This window comes from Brachyhypopomus gauderio, chromosome 14 (genome assembly GCF_052324685.1).
Source record: "Brachyhypopomus gauderio isolate BG-103 chromosome 14, BGAUD_0.2, whole genome shotgun sequence".
Lineage (NCBI taxonomy): Eukaryota > Metazoa > Chordata > Actinopteri > Gymnotiformes > Hypopomidae > Brachyhypopomus > Brachyhypopomus gauderio.
The window spans coordinates 3,451,404-3,458,642 of record NC_135224.1 but is presented as its reverse complement, the minus strand read 5'-3'; the positions used below and the strand labels follow the sequence as shown (position 1 = coordinate 3,458,642).

The 7,239-nt window shown below is 41.7% G+C and overlaps 1 long non-coding RNA gene across 1 annotated transcript; it reads right to left on the bottom strand.

Annotated features, from left to right (window-relative positions):
- Nucleotides 1-559: 559 nt before the first annotated feature.
- LOC143474727 (uncharacterized) lies at nt 560-1,873 on the bottom strand. Its single transcript, XR_013120843.1, has 3 exons — nt 1,830-1,873; nt 1,509-1,627; nt 560-1,223 (listed from the first exon to the last, which is right to left on the bottom strand). It is a non-coding gene; the product is annotated as an uncharacterized LOC143474727 (long non-coding RNA).
- Nucleotides 1,874-7,239: the final 5,366 nt, after the last annotated feature.

Genomic DNA, 7,239 nt, shown 5'->3' with positions numbered 1-7,239 from the left:
GTAATGTATGTGCTTTTGCAGGTATTTCATTGAGTTTTGCTGTTTGCTATTGTGAGAAATGCACTTGTTGTGATGCCAGTGTAAACCATGATGTGAGAAATGTACCAAATTGATTGAGAAAAACTGTAAAATGTGACAGCGACACTATATGTTGTTCTGCCATCACAGTGCTGCCGGGCATTTGTTCTTCTTTCAAAATAAAAGTCAGACGCCCTGCACATCATTAATGTAAACTGTGGATTGTGTGTGGAATGAGGGAAAAGTGTGTGTTGAAAGTTCTTACATAATAAAAAAAAACTTTTTGCTTTTTGATATATTTTAATTATTTTAATTTAAACTTTAATGCTCTCGGTTCCTTTAACTCAGATCCTGTTTTACTTAAATTCTGAATTTTTTGTCAGGCAGTAGCTGTTTTTAATATTTTATTGAACACAATGGTAACAGACACAGCACATGTTGATATTTATCACAAGTTCTGTGAGTGACTGATTGAGTGTGTGATAAAGAAGAACAGACTGATGAAATGCTTGAGAGTTTATTGCTGAATGAAAGAGCAGCAGTAGTGAACAGGAAGCAGAGAGAGACATCAATGAAGATCTCTTGGCTTAAAATGTAAATGAAGGTAAGAGTCTGCTAGCAGATAACTTTAGCGCACACACTGATCAAGAAAATTTCTTTTAAATGAAAGACAGGCAATACAACTGCCGTTACAGCGGTACACAGGCACATCATCATTCATGCGCTTAATGTTCTGTTTCAGAAACAGATTGTTAGGTTCAGTTCTGTCCTCCTCCCAAACCTGATTGAAAACAAAAGCTTTTGGACCTCTATGATTTCTGAACATCTTGAGGGCAGGGAGGATGCTGTTGGCTGTTCCAAGTGATGAGCAGCTTTTCGTACAGGGAGAGTTAAATGTGTAGAAGACCACACAGCCTTTAGGGTCTTTATCCAGGAGCTTCTGCATGAGGGGGTCGTCTGGGGACTCGTTTGGTGGGTTTGAACGGATCAGCAGTAGGTATTCAGAGTGAAACTTCTCTGCTATTTTGGGTTTGGCACCAATCAGCCGCTGACCATTGTAGACCTTGGCAGGTCTGTTCATTTGTTCTCTCACCGTCTGTGGCAAATCATTTGGAAGGAAGTTATTATCAGGTTGTGCACCAGCGGCACACTTGACAGCCGGAACATTAATGGCCACCGCAAACTGATTAGCACCACTTCCATAACTATAAACAAACAGAGAAGAAATAAATCACTGAAAGCAGCATAATCACAGGAATAAATAACAGCTAAAGCAACAACAACAAAAAAGACATGAACAATATTCTCTTGTGGGATTAATCTACCATTAACGTATTTAAATCACACTGGGGGCTGGTAAGAATGGTGGAGGCAGTGTTATGGTTTGGCTGAACTGGCAGGTCTTACTCATCGCCTTAATTAATCAGGTCTGAAACTTCCACGATAACCTCTAAATCTAGGTTTTGTGTAAATAAAATTGTGGATCTCACTTGTTCTGGAGGTAGGTGGTGATGCTGCTGAGAGTTTGGAGATTAATTTCAGCAGAGAGAACAGGACGAGAAAAGAGCAGAGAGAACAGGACGAGTCCTGTCAGGACTCCACAGTGAACCTGGACAAAACACACACCAATATTAGAACCCGAACAAAGCAGAAATCAAGCCTGAACATCAACCTAAACATTTCAATGTATATCCAATAATCAATAAGCAAAATTTACTGCTTTTAAATTGAGAATTAAGAATATACTTATTAATTGAATAAAAACTTGTATGTTACAGAAGTTACAGAGGTGTTAATGTAGAGATTCTTGCCATTGTGCTGTTCTGCAGTCAGAGAGAAGTGAAGTAGGTTTGTGATGAACTGATGGTGAAGTTGTGAAAGAGGCTTTTATAAAGAGCTTCAAAAACATCACAATTACAACATTACAGTTCGGAGAAAAGAAGCTGTTCTCCTTTTCTCAGAACTGTAATGTTGTAATTATGATGTTTCACAGCAACATTTATTAACGGCCAGTTAAATCTCACAAAGCACATGTTGATAAGAGCAAAGTAAAAAAGTGTGAATTTCTGTAAATGTAAAAAAAATTTAAAAGGGAAAGAAAAATCCTGTTCAGATTCCTGAGAGTTCAATGTTTTCAGTTCAGTTTTTTAGATTCAGTGACTGAGTCACATCAGATTATTTAAATTTAGTCAGTTGTATGTGTATGTACGAGAGAAAGAGAAAGAGAGGGAGAGAGAGAGAGTGTGTGTGTTGGGCAGTGGTGGACGAAGTACATCAATTATGTACTTGAGTAAAAGTACAGTTACCTTGCATTGAATATTACTCAAGTAAAAGTATTCACTGCCCAATGTTTTACTTGAGTAGACGTACAAAAGTATCTGACTTCAAAAATACTTAAGTAAAAGTACATTTTTTTCTGCTTAGCATCACATCAAAACCCCTAAGCCTACTTGATCAACAGGTGAACAACGAAACAGTGCCTTACATTTGCCTAGAAAACACAAAATACTCAAAACAATATTAACTTTAAGTAAGACCAAGTGCTTTTGAAGCAACAACACAAAAAACATTCATTCTGTGACGGGTAGGGTGAGCGAAAATAAATGGAAACGATCACGCCAAGTCTCAGGGAAATAGGATGGTTTAATATGTAAAGTGCGCAAACCAAAACCCGTGAACTGATCCGAATTAAGGATATAATAACCAGCGGTCGACTGGTACAAAGACAAGACATATATAAATGAACAAACGACCCTCAGGTGAGACGGATCGCGGGCTCCGCCCACCTGAGGGACGAACACAACACCACACCCACAGGACAAGCTGCTGCTGTAGACGGGGGCGACCAGTAGGGGGCCGCCGTACCGTGACACATTCAAGTTTCATTATTTTATTTATCATTTATTTCAGTTGTCAAATAACAAATAAACACCATCACAACTGATGAAAATCAATAAAAACACAACTGATAAATCATTCACTATAAACATTACCTTTGATTAAATATTACCTAAGTTTTGAAGAGGCGATACAGTATATGAAGACAATAACAGTGCTTGAGATTAATTGAATGGAAACCTTAGAAGTGTGTGTCTTCGTGTGTGTGTGTGTAGAAGGGTTGTAGGCATGTTTGGGTAAACATAGAAGGTCACAGTCTTTGTTTTCTTTGTCTTAAAATGGACAGTAGGGGAATTCCTATGTTGTCACAAGCACGGACGTAATTTGGGGGGGCGGGGGGGACATGTCCCCCCCACTTTTTCAAAAGCCGGTTTTGGTCCCCCCCCCCCAGGTTTTACGGTTAAAACCAAATATTTAAATATTTTAAATATTCCATGTCCCCCCCACTTTTGAAATCAAAATTACGCCCATGGTCACAATGACAGGTTTTGTTGGAGTAAGCTTTGTTTTGGAAAGAACATCTGATTAAGAAGGTACCAAGTCATATGTGGTGTAAAAGGCATCATATTTCCTAAGAAGGAGCTGAAGCCTGATCAACTTCTACTCCATCTGAAATTGTTTTGCAAGTAGTTTGATATACTGGAAGTTAGGATTATTTCCTTTGAGGTAATTTGGACCGGATTTTGAAAGATGTTTGCTCCTATTGTGTGTGTTATTGTGGTTGATTCTCATTACTGTTAATACATTCGGGGTTTCTGTGAAATTTAGGAGGGGTGAATGTAGTGGATGGAAAAAATTATGTATATATTTTGTTGTATTTATGATTTATTTTGTTATTAATTTCACAGAAATCCCTCCTTTATTTTTATTTTACTTAGAAAGTTCTGCAGCAAACCCGACTGAGAGAGGTATGCTGTGTAGCGCTCTACTTAAATAGTGCATTTTAATAGTTAAAATTAACAGTTATTTATTTATACGGCTAAGGTCTGCGGAGCAGGTCACGTGAGGCGGCTCGAGTCGCGGAGACTTAGTGGTGACGTCACAGTCGCAGCTTGAGAGCGCAGACAAACTTGTGCAGATGACTTGACTGGGAAAGAAGATGAGCTTGACTTGAATGACTAAACAAAATAAAAGTACTTTTGACGACGCAACGTACAATAAAGAAAATAAAATAAAGAATCTTCTGTTGGACTCGGTGAGAGCATTAGTTGTGGTTTCTTGGCATTGCTCTTCTGGACACTGCAGTGTTCGGCGTGTGTCCAGTGTAGGTACCATGCCTCCACAGACAAATGAGGGGGGAGGGGGGGGGGGGGGGGTGCTGTGCATGGCCCACGTCAGGACGGATGTGGAACTACGTTTGTGGACGGATGTGGAAATCCCCTTTAAAACGGGGGATCCCCCTTTGTTCGGTCTCTCTACCTGGCTGCATCAAAGTAGCTACCTACAGACGAAGAGCGCGCACACCTTCGAGAACAAAGCGGTATTGGTTCTGTGTAACTACGTTGTGTTGGATGATAAACTGAGACATTTACCCGTTTCCAGACTCGGTTTATTGTGTCTGACAAAACAAAAGAAAGCGTCGTCACTGCCAGCAAAATAGCATCCACTTTGTGATGTTGGCATTGCTGTGGCGCTCATCGACTGGGCAATTCTAACTTAACATAAAATATAAAATGTGAATAAGACAAGCATATACCTGACAAAACAAAAGAAAGCGTCGTCACTGCCAGCAAAATAGCATCCACTTTGTGATGTTTGCTAAGAGGGGGGGGAGGGGAGGAGCAGAAATTAGCTATATGCCAACTAGCTATACTGAAAAGCATTCTACATATACTATCCAATGAACACACAATGACAGAAATACTAATACAGACACTAAATACATTTTTACAAAGAATGACTAACAATAGACAATTAATTACTATTTATTACAGAGTAGTAATTCTTTAGTATGGCACAGCTACTATCATGTGCGCCTTACCATTGCTGTGGCGCTCATCGACTGGGGCAATTCTAACTTAAACACCGCCCCATGTCGGTGAGCACGCACACAGCAGCCAATCACATTAATAGTATCCATGTTTGCTGACTTACAAGTGGAATTAACCACTAACCCGTCACACTCCCCCTCACTGAATTCCACTTGCTCAACACCAGCAGTGACTAACGCAGGGCAAAAAAAAATCAGGCATAGAAATATCCAAACTCCATACATGTGGCCATAACAATAAAAAAACAACAACAAAGGAAAACAAACAGACAACCAACAACTGTAGTGCAGGAGGTATCAGACAGCCACATACTAGTCTTTAAGTGTTTCAGTCTGAAGACTATTCTCTAAGAGAATTAGAAGGAGAAGGGGTTAGCTACTCCCCTAAGCCAACACAGATAAACATGCCTTACTACATGTTAAGCACACTCAGAGACTGCGGCAGGCCTCCAGTATAATTACATACGCTCACACGACAGTATAATACAATACAGTACAATACTGGCACAACCAATTTTAAAAAAAAAGAGAAGGAAACAAATAAATAAACAAACAAACAAACAAAAACACCCATTCACCTGACCACAGTGTATACCAGTATCAACAGTGAACCATCAGAACAATAACTATGCGTACGCGGACCACTCCTTAACCCTCCATAACAGCTCATTGGTTCATCATCTCAATAAGTCTGCTGACTGGTTTAAGTAATCTTCCAGCCCGTGATCTGAATTCTCTCATTGTACTCTGAGCATCTGAAAGGTGAGTGTGGGGATTCTGAACTACCATACTGGTCACATCAGAGCCATCGGAGTGACTCGGGCGGCTCACAGCCTGGTTATTTGACTTCTCAGAGCAAACCCCCCCCACATGACTGAGACTGCTGGAAGGATTCGGCAGGTCAGTACCGAGCAGGTCTGAGCCCGCACAGCTAAAATGTGTAGGTGACACAACATTCTGAGCAGGACCATCGAGTGCCACTTCAGCACAAGGAAGGACAGCAGAAAGATTTCCAATGTCTGTACCCATGGAATCTGGCACATCAAGGGGTAGTGCAGACACCCAACTCTTTGTTCTGTCTATAGCTAAAACCCCTGAATCATCAACAGTAGCCAAGCATCCATCCTCATCAGACGGAGTATCTGCAACAGTCATGTCAGAAGCCCCCGTGCTGCCCTCATCATCTATGTCAAGCGGGAGAAAGTTCACAGGCATAATCAGATTGCGATGCACTGTCTTAACCTGATCACTCCTGCAGTTCTGAATCTTAAAGGTATGGCTGGCATCATTCTTCTCAACAACCAGGTAGATGGTATTTTCCCAGCGATCAGCTAGCTTTCTCTTGCCACGTTCAGCTTTATTGGCCAGCAGAACTCGATCGCCAATGTCCACCGGTGCACCACAAACTTTCTTGTCATAAAGTTCAGCATGTCTCTTTAATTGCTTGGCAGCCACTGTCTGAGCCGTAGCCATCGCTTCCTTCAAATCCCGGCGCAGAGCCTGGACATATTGATCATAGTCCACAATGTCAGGATCTTTCAAGATGGCTCCAAAAAGAATGTCCACAGGCAGTTTTGGCAGCCTGCCAAACATCAGCAGAAATGGAGCAAAACCAGTTGTCTCATGGACAGTGCAATTATAAGCGAACGTGAGAGACTTGAGAGCCTGTGGCCACCTGTGCTTTGCTTTTGGTGGCAGGGCCCGAATCATATTTCCGAGTGTCCTGTTAAACCTCTCACAGGAGCCGTTGCCCATAGGGTGATACGGAGTCGTATGGGATTTTGCAACCCCTGCAACATCCAAAAGCTCAGCAATCAGTGCACTCTCAAAATTCGCACCCTGGTCAGAGTGAATTCGCTGCGGAAAACCATAAACACAGAAAAAGTTGTTCCACAACTGATGAGCGACAGACTTCGCTGATTGATTTGGACACACAAAAGCATGAGAGACTTTCGTAAAGTGATCAGTGACGACAAGCACGTCAACAGATTTGTTATTTGAGTCCTCAGCAGACCAGAAATCGATACAAACGAGTTCGAGAGGCTCTGTAGTGATGATGTTTTTCAGAGGAGCCCTGGCTTCCGGCTCAGGAGATTTGCTGAAGACACATCGTCTGCATTGTTTGACATAATCGGCAACATCTCGGTCAAGGCCATGCCAGAAAAACCTCTGCCTGGCAAGATACAAAGTCCTCCGTCGACCCTGGTGGCCTGCGTCATCATGAACGCCCTTCAACACCCTGTCATACATGGAGCCTGGAACCACATACAAGTAGGACTTCCGCCCAGTGATCACATTCTTAGTAACCCGATACAGCACGCCCATCTTCAGAG